Source organism: Neopelma chrysocephalum, unplaced genomic scaffold (assembly GCF_003984885.1).
Source record: "Neopelma chrysocephalum unplaced genomic scaffold, ASM398488v2 Primary Assembly neopelma1_42b, whole genome shotgun sequence".
Lineage (NCBI taxonomy): Eukaryota > Metazoa > Chordata > Aves > Passeriformes > Pipridae > Neopelma > Neopelma chrysocephalum.
Window position 1 is genome coordinate 4,053,418 of NW_020897701.1, and position 14,708 is coordinate 4,068,125.

Below are 14,708 nucleotides of genomic sequence, written 5' to 3' on the forward strand. Positions count from 1 at the left end.
AAGACAGTCATTCAAACAAGTTAGAATTTGGTCATTCAGTTCAGATCATTTAGAGTGTTCTAGGAATTTACCTTGTTTCTCAGCTGCTCTGGCAGATCTCAGAGCTGTGAAGTACTTGGGCCAAGACCCAAAAGATGCCTAGATCCTTATGTGGGAAACCCTGTATGAATGCCTTTAAAGTTAATAACATGACTTGGCCCACTGCCAATGAAAAACTACTCCAGGTCTCAAAGTCTGCCATGCTTTAGAAATACTAGGAAGTGCCTAGTGGTGAGATGCTGTTGTTCAGTTCATCCAAGCAATGACGGCCCTCCAAGCATTCTCACCTCTTGGGGCATTCAAGTTTTGAAAGGAAGGCAGTCAGTTCCACAGCTACCACAGACATTTTAGCTTCCAGGCATGTTTTTCCAAAACACCAGGGGGTAAATATGGTCCATTTGAACATATGAAGCCTGACCTGGAGCAGAAATTTGATAACCAAAAGACTAGAAACTGTTATCAAGGCCAATTACTGCAACTAACATTGTTTGACATATCCTACCAGGCGCTCCCATAAAAAGCGAATAACTAGGGATAGGATTTTTTTAGGAACATTCAGACCAAGTCTTACTCAAAATCAGGGGAAGCTTTATTTCTATTCTAGGAGGCTGTTCTCATTGTGCACTATTTTAACTTTGCAAGGCCCTCTTCTGTTTCTCATAACATTATAAAAAGTTAGGCAACAATATACAGTACTACTGGTTTTTTCCATGTATACTCTCTGCCCAGGACTACAGACCACAGAGAAGGTTTAGGGAAAGATGGTTTAGGTATTTTTTAAAATAAAAGAACTTAAAACTGGGAACATTATTATTTTTAATAAAACTTCCTCTAGTATATGTAGAAACAGGAAAGAAAAATTAGATAATTGAACATGAATATTGATCTAGCTGTAAGCTACATTAAAACAATTGTGCTGAGAACATTAACAGTGGGATTTTCCAAATCCCTCAGTTTTGGCCCAAACCCATGCTGGTGCAAGAAACTTCATCATTTACTCAGCTGACTGTATACTTAGGGCAAGGCTGAGTAACATCCTATATTACATGGTGACGCTGCATTGTTAGTCTCAAATGCGATCAAATTAACCCCTCAATGCTCTCCCCTTGGATGCATGCATGACATCATGACACTCTTTTGACAACAGAGATTCATAGACCTTTCAGGCATACATCCTTGATGGCAGACCCTTAAGTAAAAACAGTTTAACTAAGAATAAGACTTTCAGAGTTATTTTCAGTTATTTCTAGTCCTGAGTCAAAGTCTTACACAGGACTTTTTATCAACTGCCATGTGACTTCCCCTCCTCTGTTTTGATTGATTATTACTCTAAATACAGCACTTATGCAGAGATATTTCTGATGTTCGAACTGTTATCATTATTTTATCACTTTGCAGAGCTTCTGGAAAAAAACTTTTAGAGTAGAAATTGAGGGGGCTAGACTGAGCTATAAAAATAGTACTGTGTTTTTCTCAGAGTAACGCTGAATGGCTATTATAGCATTTATATGATTCTCCAGAAAATGTCAGCGTTTCCAAATGAAGAATTGATGATTTTGAAGAAAATATTCAGGCAGCAGGAAAAAAAGGACAGGGTGAAGTTGGTGCTCTTACCTTTTTGATGTGATCTTGTCTTTGGAACATCTTCGTCTGCTACAGCTTCTTCTCAGCTTGCCAAAATCGTCCCTTGTTTATCTCCCTTCTTATGCCCTTCCCAGAAAATGCGTGTACTATGAAAAGCACTGTCAACCTCGGAACACCTCTTCATTGCTTTCACATTTGTCAGCTGCCTACATCCTCAGTCTGTCTCCTGTGTGGTGAAAGGCTGTAGTGGAGACGCTTCCTATGGATGCACTATAAAAGCTGGCCTCCTGCAATGTAAAGAAGCTTGTCAAAGCAGGGAGAATTAATCTGGGCATTTCTAACTGTACAACAGATCTGGCTAGAAGACTGCAAGAAGGTAGTGTGCAGGGAGACAGGGTCAGGAAGTGGTGAGATGTAGTACATAAAACACTGCTGTGCTTGTATGCTTCACTTCACACAATTAGTCCATTGACTGAATTGGCAGAAGCTGAACATCACTGAAAGGATTAGTTGTGCTAACATGGCATAAACTGAAATTACATCTCAATGGCTTAGATAAACACACTATTTCATTCCTATAAGCAGCAACATATTCCAGTTTTGGGTAAAGAGCTCTTCAAATGTTAACCTTAAAATAAATGTGTGTGTAGACAGTTATCTTCACTAAAATATAGTATGTCTCTCTTCAGGGTACTCTTTCTTTTCTATATAGTTTTCTGGTTTGTAATCTCACCCATCAAAGATGCATCTTTATAAACACTTCAGGACAGTAAATTAACAGAGCTATTTTGTCCTTTGAACCACCATTCTCCTAAGAAAAAACTGAGGCCATGGATTTTCACCCTCTTCACAGGGATTTTGCCATCATGACTGGAGGCATCCTGATAACAAGCATTCATTGCTTGCTCTCTGCTGCTGGTTCTGTCTTATTGAATTTTACTGGTAGCTTTGGTGGCATTGCCTTACAGTGACTGGCATTTAACTGTACAGCTGTTACTGTACTACTATCTCATGGACGTGCTTGTGAAAGCAGTCCCAATCCATGCCAGTGCCAAAAAAAGCAGATTACTTTAAGTCAACGTGGTGGTCACGGCTAAGGCATCACAGCTGCACAGGCAAGTACCAGAAAGCCAGGGATGGTAACTCCTCCTAACAACCGTTCTGTTGATTTCACCAGACCGACAGTTTCACACCAACTGAGAGAGAGCCTGAGATGAAGAGAAGACAAACTGAAATGTCTGTTTTTTCCAGGAACTGACAAAAACACCTCTGTATTTCACAGCAGTCAGCTGCATCAAGTAGTCTCTTTGCAAAAAGAAGCTGTAACGAATATGCAGTGATTGTTCTGACAGCTGAGGAAAAGGACAGTAATTGTAAAAAAGTCTCATTTTGCAAAAACATCTTCAACCTCAACTCAACCTGTTAGCCCAGTCAGAGGTCAGCCCAGCTCACAGAGGTGCTTTTTGCTTGCTTTCCAGGAGCCTGAGCCCAAAAAATTATCTAAACACTGAAACAGATTCTGTCATCACTGTAAGCACTGTGTAAACAGCTCTGCACAGTGAAGGGTGATGCACCCAATCACAGGGAGAGGAAAAACTTAAGAAAGTTGGTTGGTTTGAAATTTTGGATGGTATGCACCCATCACTGTTTCTCATCAACATCTGTATTTTTAATGGACTGTAGAGTTACAGGAAATTTATCTCTGCACAGAAATGACAATGTATTTCAAGTCTCAATTTTTGACTCTCAAAAATCACACAAGAATTTGTGCAGAAGAAAGGGACTCAAAATATCTCTGTATATCTGTCTCCCCTCTGAGCTCCACAGTTTCCATGCTCTTCAGGTTGAGGACAGAAATTAATGGTAAAAGCATTTGCATAGTGACTGTATTTGCATAGGCTGTGATCTCTCAGCACATATGGCATGGGTAATGCCAAATAGTTCCACTTTTGCAAGCACTTTCTGCCACAGCTTCTTATTGTAGGTGTAACTCAGACTGGCAACTCCCATTTTACCTCACAAATCTTTTTGAAATGCCTTTTTTTTTTTTTTTTCCAATAGAGGCAGGAAATGGCAGAAGCTACAATTAGGTTTTGTGTCGGTATTTGAAACGTCTTCATTGAATAGCAGCACACGTCACAGAGAGGTTTCACTAGAAGCATATTAATCTCTGAAATGAGCTGCAGGGAGGAGGAAACAGATGTTTCACCCAGACTTGAAGTGCCTTACAAAAATAGAGAAAGACATTCTTCAGCCACTTGGCATTTGCCTTGAACTTTTTAATTATAAGGACTGTGCATAGCATTGCAGACAAATTAGTCTGCTTTAAATGTTAGGAACAAGATTTTTGCTCCCTCAGCTCCTTGACAGAAATTCAAGCCACTCAGCAGAATGGAACATGTCACAGGGATTAAAATCTAGTTTCACACAACAATTTAAGGTGCATGTGCACTTTATGCAAAAATAAATTATATTTCTCCTTAAGGCCAAATCATGATTTCTCAACTGCTTCTCAGCCCCGTTCATCTGCCCAGGGCTGAATTAAACAAAAGGCTGAATAAAGAAAAAAACCTGTCTGATAAACTGACTGGGTGCACCTTCATAACCTTCCTATATTGTCCCATTAAAAATGCTGTCACTGCTCCCTGCTTGGTTGACACTAACACATCCCAAACCAATCACTTAAAATCTTAACACCTAGTTTGCAATTTTCAATCCAAATAAAGGATTGTTAAGAACTAGTGTCCAGAATGCAAATGCTAAATGCCAAATACTTGAAGACAGTAAACAACTTACTGTAAAACTCTTCATTTCCTAATCTTTGATTCCAGAGTCATTTTCAACAGAAAATCTTACTTATATTGTCACAGATGCTCTCAAAGAGAAAAGTCTCATTATCTAACCCTGCCCACAGAAAGACAATTATAATGTTCCCCTCTACAATGAACAATTTGGGTCTGATCATCTTGCAAATAGGTTACAATATACATCTGTTAGAAGCTGACTTCAAAACAAAACAAGAAACCCTCAAAAGCATTAACATTCCTGGAAATACTATGTCTTCTTGTTAGGGAACTGAGAAGGAGCTACTTCATTCAAGATGTAGCTGACGTTCAATATACTGCTATAGGCTTCTCACTCTGAAAGTTACAAAACCAATGCAGAAGTCATAACTTTTGCCTTTGTTAGTACTCTGGACCCCACTGCTGCTAATTTAATTGAGTTCCTCTTGCCAATGTAAAGCAGTAACGTTATTTAGCAGGACTATCTGCCATGCCACTTCAGCTGAGTTCTGAGGTCCATGTCTACTTGAGTTAGACCATCCACTTACACATGGTCTCAGTGCTCATGAAGGTGACTTTCCCAAAGACAGTCTAGAACAGAAATCAAGGCACTCTGAAAGCCTTCTACTGGTATATGCAGTAAACATGCCGGAGCTGTTGCAAATTACAGTAGCCATTATTACTATTACAGTAGACATCCAGTAATAATTATTTCTTCTACAGTATCATTACTTCTATTTTAAATAGAGCACTTAAAAGGCATATTGAAGTCCATTTGTCCTCCCAGTGCATACACATTCTGTGTGTGGGTTTATCAATGTGGATACACGAACAAGAATGAAAGCGCCATTGCTTTCCACTCTCTACTGTTAATCAAACTAGTTTTAAAGTAAAAAACCCACACAAGTTAAACAATCAACTTCTAGCTGCATCTCAAAAAAGAACCAATTTAACATCTACAATTATCTCCACACTCCAATAATACCATTTTTTCTAATAAAAAAACCCAATACTTTATGTTACTGCAACAACACTCCCTGAACTCCTTTCTCTCTCCCAGAACAATGTTATCTGTGAAAGACTTGGCAGTTTCCACAGATCAATAACCAGTAATTGCAGAGATCTGTATTAGGAATGTTATTTTTTGTGTAAGATACTCAGATTTCCACTTTACTGCTATAATACGCTACCCCTCTCTGCTAAACACATCCTCAGTACAACTTTTAGCTGGGGGTACCACAGGACACTTCCAAAAGCCTTTACAAGACTTTCTGTGAGTTTCCACCACTCTGTATATCCTTCAGTAGGTCATGGGGCAGCTGCATGCCTTGTTAAGCCCCTAAGAGAAAATGCAGAGAAGAGACGACAAGCATGCACTGCTGCTTCAGAGATGCTCTGACTCACAAAGACCATCTCCATGCTACTTCAAGACAGAAGTTACAATGCTTTTTCTCTGAAGGTCTTTTAGTATTTCCTGATTAAAATAAATAATAGGATAAATTTTGCTTATCCATTTAATTCTGAACTTGGGAAAAAGTGCTATTATTTCACTTCGAAATGTTTACTTATCCTCCCTCAGCGATTTACACAAGCGAAAGAAAACTGGCTGCCACCACAGGAACAAGCAATCATTCCTTTTAAGAATGAAAATGGCCACAATTTCACAAAAGAAACTCAGGTCAGCAGGAGCAAGACCTGTAAAAATGAAGGGATCTACACCTATGTAGGCACAGACTGTGAATGCTTGTGGATTTAGACCTATCTCTTCATGACTGTTACTTAAAATATTTTCTTGTACAAAGTGCATACTACTATCACTTTATGCCAGGAGCCCTAAGGATTCTGCCAGATGTACATCACAGTACCACAGCCAGACTTCCAATGAAATCTGAAGCCCAGTATATGCACACTCATGATGGTCATGAATCAGTGAAGGTTTAGCACCTATCTAACTAAGCAAAAGAGTTGTTTATCCATTGCTAAAAATGAACTACCATGCATGACTAAGTTGTGTTCAGAAACAGGAAAGCCTAGCTAGGTTGAGCTGCAGGGCGGAAAGCAGTCTGTGTGTGTCACAGTATTTATCTAGGACTGCCTTAATCCAGGCTATAAAAGCACTCATATGTTTAGCTGCCATCAGTCCAACCCTTCAGCTCCAACTGCACAGTGCAATGAAAGCCTTCTGCTTTGAGAAAAGCTGTTAGGTGACAAAGTACAGTAACAGTGAATTAAGGTATCTATCCTATCAAAGTCCTTGTAAGGTAAAAGTAGAGTTACGATGTCTGAACAATCCAGCCTGACCTGGAGATCACATCTTCCTCTCCTTGCCAGAAATCCCTGGTACAGCTAGAATGCCCTGTAGCAAGCTACATATGGACTTGAACTTCATTAACTCCAGCAGAACTGGCAGCAGAAGAGGTTTCCTCCCTCTTGAGTCCAGCATGTGGGAACTGAGAAGAGACATCTGGCTCCCACAAGTCTAATGTTATATTCTTATGGTAATGCAGAGCCCTACATTTTGAGCTATTTGAACCTGAAATTAAATTTGCTGGGTAGTGTGGTATCAATACAGTGCTTCAAATAAAATAATTAAGAGTAAGGGTGACAACAGAAAAAACATCTCAGTAGTCAAGGTATTAAGGTTAGGTAGGTTATCTAGGCTGAGCAAGAATTATCAGGATAGGGACTAATTTTACTGTTCAGCTATGGTTTACATTACAGAAGAAAATCAATTTCCAAACTACTAACTAATAACCAGGATACCAGAAAACAACTGCAGACTGGTTCAGTATTAGACAACTTACCCAAGCTCCACACAAAGCTCTAAAATATGCAGCATTAACAGCTCATGTACCAACAAGATACAACAGGCTCTGCTTATCTGCATTTCCCTATCAGTCTGCTCTGTACTGATTGACAGGAAGAAGCCAGGCTCCTAACTCAGCCCCCATTTCCTTCCTGCTCCAGGTTAGTGCTTACTGCGAAACAAGACGTGCCACAGAGTCCCGTTTAGTTCATCACCACTGTTTTGATATGTGATTTTTGTCAAAGACAAACATTTTCTTGGTATACCAGGAAAGAGTCACGTAGCATTGCTTTGAAAAGCCCACTCTCTTTCAGTTGTTTCAGTGAAACATTTTTTCTCTTTCTAGTAAAAGTTTCCAAATATCTTTTTCTTTTTTTTTTTTATTTTGGGCGTACACAATACTTGAATCTCACCAACTTCACCTTCATCATTAAACTAGCCAGTTCTTTATTATGGGAACTTGAAAAGATAAATCATAGCAAAGTCTCTGCAGAAAAGGTCTAGGCAGAGAGGAAAAGAAAGGAAGGTTTTCTATGTTTACTATTGTAGGGTCTTCTATCTACTTGGCCATTAAATTCTTCTTCCAAAAAGGAATTGAAAAAAACCCTGAGGACAATCAAAAAGTAAAGAACTATCCTGCAAAATACAGCTGTCTACAATTGACCTATTCAGGCCAATTGATTTTAACAGAATGAAGATATTTATCTTTGTATGATACTTTATCACTTATATGGATTTATTTTTAAATAAAATATTTCAATAGGTTGAGAATACCTACTTTGTTTTAACTTAACAAATCATAGTGCTTCAAGTTTCCACTTCATGACAGGTTTTGTGGGTTTCTTTGAAGATGGCAGATTGCACACAGGCCCACAGAAAACTGCTTTTGGTCAAATGGCTATAAGAAAAATTATTCTTTTAATTTTATGAAAAATGTCATCACATTTCTATATCCTTTAGTTAAGTAAACCAAGCCACATTTTCAAGTGAGACACCTGCTCAAAGTTACTTCAGTTTCTAAGTTTTCATCTCTGATACTCAAATCATATTGCAAATGGGATCTATGCTTTCAATTTCTTTATGAGGTACTTCAATTCAAACAATCAGTCTGATATACCACTTTACACCTGTTTGATATGTTAAATTACAGCCATAAATGTAATTTCTCATTGGTCATCATGAAATTTCAGTTCCCTCATTGACTCTATTGGTATCTGGGTTAAAAACTGTAGTTTATTAAGGAGATTTTAATTGCAGTTACTGCATAGTTGACAATATCTCTTAAAAACCAGCCATTCAGATAGAAACACATTAAATGTTAACAGTTCATGCAAGAAGCATCCTGGCTCTCTAACACAGAGATGATTGATAAGTAAAGCCAGTTTCCCTTGCCAGTAAAAGCTATCTATTTTTTTCCCTTTTGTTACATGAGAGAAGTACACCCTGCAGTCAGGACAGCATTTCCCGAAAAGTTCCAAAGAGCCTATCCCTTGAAACAACTTCAGGCTTCAATCAGAAGCAAAACACATTTCATGCAAAGTCGTGAAACACACAATATGAACTTGCTCTATAACATTTTTCCTCACTGTACCACAAAGGTATCTGGCTTGGTTTGATTTACCAAGTCATGTATCAAAGTTGATGCAAACTAAACCATTTTTTTAAAGGATAGTTAATTTTTTTCTTTTTTTAAGAAAACAGTTTCCTGCAATTAGGTATAAAGCTTTTCAGAAAACAGCAATAGGAAAAAAAAGTATGATTTCACAGCCTACAAGAATATTTGAAGAAATTTCCTTATAAGATGAAGCTTCATGCTACTGCGTCTTTGTTTCTCTACATATGGAAACCTGCCTGCAAATGATACCATTATTTTTTATTGCAACAAAGATTGGCTAGAAAGTGTGCTGGCACAACTACATAACTTACTGAAATAAAAAGAATCAATTGCTGCTGTGCCTTTATGGATTTCTCCCTTCCCCTCCTTTTAGTACAGATTTCTGTAGAATATTAAAATCATACTATTTTCAACAAGAACCCGTAGCAGTTAAACTCAGAGGAAGATATTCCTGCCCTCAAGCCAGTGCCCTCTAGTCTGCCTATTTTCTAATCTGTAGGAAAGGAAATGTGGCTGTTTTTTAATAGTACATTGTCCTATTAATTTCTCTGAAGGGTTTAGTGTAATCATGTAACACGTTCTGGATTACAGGTCTAAAAATGTAAATTTCTTACAGTGATAACCAACTTCTCCTATTGATTTCATTGTTAATAACCTGTAACACTCATCTGAGGAGTAGATATAGAGTTATAGAACCATTTTAATGATAGAATGGTTTGGGTTTAGAAGGGACCTTAAAGATCACCTAGTTCAACTCCCTGCCACAGGCAGGGACACCTTCCATTAGACCAGGTTGCTCAAAGCCCCATCCAACTCAGCCTTGAACACTGTAGTGGATGGGGCAGGCACAAGTTCTCTGGGCAATTTGTTCCAGTGCCTCACAGGGAAGAATTTCTTCCTAACATCTAATCTAAATCTACTCTCTTTCAGTTTAAAGCCCTTCCTCTTTGTCCTATCCTTACAGGTCCTTTTTACGAAGTCCCTCTCCAGCTCTCTTGTAGGCTCCCCTTAGGTACGAGAAGGTGCTATAAGGTCTCCCCGGAACCTTCTCTTCTCCAGGCTGAACAATGCCAACTCTCTCAGCCTGTCTTCATAGGAGAGGTGTTCCAGCTCTAATGAAATACCTGAAGGATCCTATATTTCTTTCATCATTAAATCTCCACTACTTCCTTTCCTTATATAGTTCTATTATCACAGAAAAAGGGTTCCACAAGGCCTTTTAGAGATGGCAATGAAATGTCTCACTACAAATGTCCCTAAAACAATCATCATTCTCCAATTGATGTGAAAGTATCTCCTTTTCCAAGCTGCAGTCAGTGTACAGGCAGTATTTCAGGACTGGCACCTATAAGAACAAATGTCAAGAGAATTTATCAGTTTCTTGTCTAAAAGAGGAGGAAAGCAACAGTTCATGGAAGATGTTAGTTGGAAAACAGCAGTTGAAAAATCCTACAGGAAAGAATGAAATATGAACAAATTGGTGTCAGCATGTGGATGTGGAGCAAGTGAGAAAAAGCGAGTCATATCTGATTTAAACAAAACTCACACAGAGGAATAACTTTTAAGCACTAGGTGAGAAGGATTGTGGTAATGTAATTCTCTCCTCTGGTACATACCCTTGACAATAAACTTGGCTTGACTTTGCATTGAAAGCATGACAAAAACCTCAGTGAAACTGGAGAAGCTGAGGGAAACCCCTGTGTTTTTAAAGGAAAATATAGATAAGAGAAGCTGCTCGATAGAGCAGATGAAATCAGCCATCTATTCAATGGTTTATATTGCAACTTGTAGAGGATACCATGTGTTTTGGAAGGTGCAAAAAACTTGTATAGCAGAGAAATACTACTAACTTTTGTGATTTTGATGATCCACCTATTCCCTAAGCATACATTCGTATTTTGCAACAGACATGCACAAGAAACAATTCTCCTCTTTGGGAACTGTTACTTTTCTTCATTACTCCTCTGGATTTTTATCATAGGTTTGACCATGGCTTCAAAATTGCTTCAAAATTTCCATCTCCCTGCCAGAGAAGCCACATGCTTCTATGTGTTTAGGTACGTCTTTTTAGCTCCTTCTGAAAGGGAACAACCATTTCCAATAGGTACTCTTCTTAATTAATTCTTCATCTGATTCTATTAAGTTGCAGTCAAAAAGGACAAAGAAACGTGTATTATATGTAAATAACCAAAAAATTCAATGAACGTAATTATCTTCTAGACAATTATAGGCAGAACTCTCCCTGGTTTACTTTAAGAGATATGCATGCTGAAAGATCTACTCACATTACCCAAGGTCAGGCTCCCGCACTGAATTATCTCCTAGACTTCATCTATCCACAGCAAGAATCAGATTCCTGCTGGGACCCCAGGGAATTTACCTGTCTAACTTAACCACCTAGTCTGTCAGATGCCAATGGATGGCTGGAGCAAATTATCTATGCCCCAGACCTCCTGTTCTGCATGACCGTTTACTGAAGAGCTCTCAATCACACTATGCCAACTAACTTATTTTACATAATTACAGTGTCTTCATTACTGCAGAAAACCACAACTCAACAGAGGTAATGTGCCAGGAAGTGAGAACCCTCCTGATAACTTTGACACACTGACTTGCTCCCTGTAAGACTAATCCAGTGTCCTACTGTTTATTCATTTTATTAGTGACTTCAGTCACTTTTACAGGATTACTGGATATCAGGCAACTTGTGCAGTGCAATAGCTCAATGTACCTCCAGCAAGTCCAAAACACCTAAGATGCACTCAGCAGAAAATGGAAACAATACAATGAAAACCGGATGTTCCTGACCTCCCCTTTGGTTTTATACATGCACTTCTGCTTTATCTCAGGTGTTCTACCTGAAAAATGTACAGTTGACTCGAAATATTAAAAAAAGACAAGAACCAAGCACCAATCTGAGTTAACGAACTGCTTGCCAGCTGAGGAGTCATGCATACATCCATTATTACAAGTCTAAAAACAGCAATCTTTTGAGAAGTTGTTAGAACAGCAAAATGGATATAAAAGTAATACGTAGATAAAAGAAAAAAGATGGTGAGAATCTATTGCAAACAGATGGTTAAAGAAATAAAGCCATTTCACCCCAGCTTCAAGTAGCAAACATTACCATCATTATCAGTGATGTCAGAGCAACTGCTCTACATGGGGTCTTGCTGCATTCCCTTCAGAATGTCCAGGCTTCCAGGCAGTGGGGTCTATTCCAGAGGAAAGCTACACAGATTCCCAGCAGTCCTTGAACACTCTTTAGCTGTTCTTTCTACCCATTTTGTATCACCGCCAAATAAGCCTCTGCAGAACAATGATGTTCCTTGCTGTTCAACACTTTGCACAGTGGAAGTCAGGTCCAGTTGGGGCCTCAGTGAATCTGTTGTGACAGCAAGGCATCAAATACCAGATGTGGCCCATAGCTTCTTCATTCTCCGTAAGAGATGCACAGGTCATTTCAGAGGCTCTGGCAGAACCAGCTTGGCTGCTCTACTGAAACAACATATTAGTGCTGGCAATAAGCCTGGAAACTTTAAATGTGGTGCAAACTATGACTTCAGCCCAGAGGAAGAAGGGGAAGAAAATGGTAAATACCTTGAAATTAGAACTCTGGAATTTCATCCAGCCTTCAAAAGTAGGAGCCTAAAACTAAACACTGTGCACATATTGCAGCTACACAGTGAGGTTCCTCAGCTGTTGGTAGATCTGCAATTTCACACCAATCTGTCACACAGGGGCATCTAGAAGGAATTTGAGGAGCAAATGTGAGGCAAATGCCTTGGTTGTGATCTCACAGCATCATTTTGCACTTCCTTCTTTTAAGAAACACATGACCTCAGGATCACTATTTTAACGTGTGCACCATTTGCTGGGTGGAGGCTCTGCTCACTCCTTCTTGACTTGCAGAGGAGATGCCCCATGAAATTCACTCCCTCCAAGCACTTTCTCCTTTATAAGCAGGAGACTGTGTTTTAAGGAGGACAGCTACAGACATAATCCCTAGGTTGAAGTTACAGAATGGGCCCTTCTGGTACATTAGCACAGGAAGAAAAGGATTCACAGTTTGAAGGGAACAAGAGGAGCAGCTGAAAAGCAGCTTCCTCAGATGCTGAGCTGTGTATGGGGGTCCTTCTAGATATGGGTCCCTAGTATCCAGCCAAAGAGGGCAAAAGGAAAGACAACTAACCGTAATGAGTGAGACGACTTTCTTTTAGACAGATTCCTTTTCCAAAGTAATTCAATCTAAGAGTCTTTTTCTGAGTACACGCTGCACTAGAGGCTCATGCAATAGAGCATTTGTTAGCAGCACACTTTATGGCTTTCAAAAAGTAAAGTTCAACTGCTCATGCTCCAAAACACTGGCAAAACACAGCCATCCCTCAGCCCAAATCCACACTTTAGCATAACACTGCAAAATGCAGGCTATATTCATTACACTTAGTTCTCAGGCTTGATCCATTTCAGTGTGCAAAGCTGACAAAAAAATTCACAAAATTACCATAAAATGCTTCCACCACACCCACAGAAGACAGCTCAGCTTGAAAAGTTGGAAAACTTTCTACACCAAAAGTGTGTGATTTTGAAGACCCCATCATGCCCATTTCCTGGTGTTATAAACACCTGATCAATCTCAGCTGGAAAACACTGCATCCATCACTGGAAACACTGAGAAAGCTCTCTAAAGGACACACCACTTTTTTCACCAGTGTAGCAATGAGATAACTAGAAAAGGGTTCTCACAAAACTAAAACACTTCACAGTCAGATTACTTGAAACAAAGGGCTTGCTAAAAGTGCACTGTGTAAAGCAGAGCTCAACTTTGCATTTCATTAAGAGGGATATGGAAACGTAAAAAAAAAAAAAGTAATACCACAAGAAGGATATGAGTGGGATTGTGATTGAATTTTTTTTTCCTTTGAAAAAGGGATGTTCCCCAAGGAACTAAAGTAATGATGGCACAATACTGAAGGACGAACATTTGTAATGGGTGGTACTAGTTCTTCTGTAACCAAAAACCACCAAAACACACCTGTGCTGTAGATAAAATACATTGTAGTCAAGGAAATATAACATCAAGTACACTGACGATACAGTTTATTCATTCTTGTCTGATAACATGAGGAAATCACACAGATTACTTCATTAATGACTGATAAATCAAGTGAGAAAGAACTATACAAATTGTAGTTTCCTACTGAAAACAAGTCAGCTGTAGTGATGGAAAGCAATCCTTTTTACACCTCTGATTTTATGCCTCCAAGGTAGATTTCAAAGGCATAGCAGATACAACATGAAAATTATTCTCACAACCTTACAGCTGGATACATTTAGTTACCTTTTGTTACTTTCCCCCATAAACATGTGCTTTCTCTATAACTTTTCCCATTTATTCTGGAATGCCATCTCTATCGGGCATCAGGACACTTTGGGCTTGTCTTATTTCCCAGATCACTTGGAAGAAAAAAAATGCAAAGAGTGTCTATATATGACCTAAATGGAAAAGTTAAATTATTACCAATGTCATAATGATTTATTGTGGAAGTTCTAGTTTCATTACAAAAAAATAAAATAAAATAAAATTGAGGTTCCTTTCAAGTCATAGAACAATATGAACTGCTGAATGCCAATCTATTTTTTCTAGCACTCATTATTTGTAAAGTATTGTGTTGGTCCAAAACATCAGCACAGTAGTAGTAACTGCTATTAATGAACAATGCAAGTAGACCCTCTGAAAGGATGCCATAGCCAGGAGCCATTATTTAGACTAATCCATGTTCTCTCTTCATTAAAATTACAATAATAATTTTTTTTCTCCTTAGTTCATCTATGCATGTAAGGGGAGTACTTTTGAATTAGATGATCAATGGAGCATAGA

General features: G+C 38.7%; 1 protein-coding gene across 4 annotated transcripts in view; it reads right to left on the reverse strand.

Moving 5' to 3' along the window:
• Positions 1 to 14,708, reverse strand: part of CSGALNACT1 (chondroitin sulfate N-acetylgalactosaminyltransferase 1) — a 41,672-nt gene that overhangs the window by 14,510 nt on the left and 12,454 nt on the right. For 3 of the 4 annotated variants that reach the window (XM_027677006.1, XM_027677005.1, XM_027677007.1), the window contains one exon: positions 1,654 to 1,910. The gene's annotated coding sequence lies outside the window, so the exon portion shown is untranslated. Of the gene's footprint in view, positions 1 to 1,653; positions 1,911 to 12,427; positions 12,483 to 14,708 lie in introns of those variants that run through there. The other variant, XM_027677008.1, reaches the window with a different exon arrangement.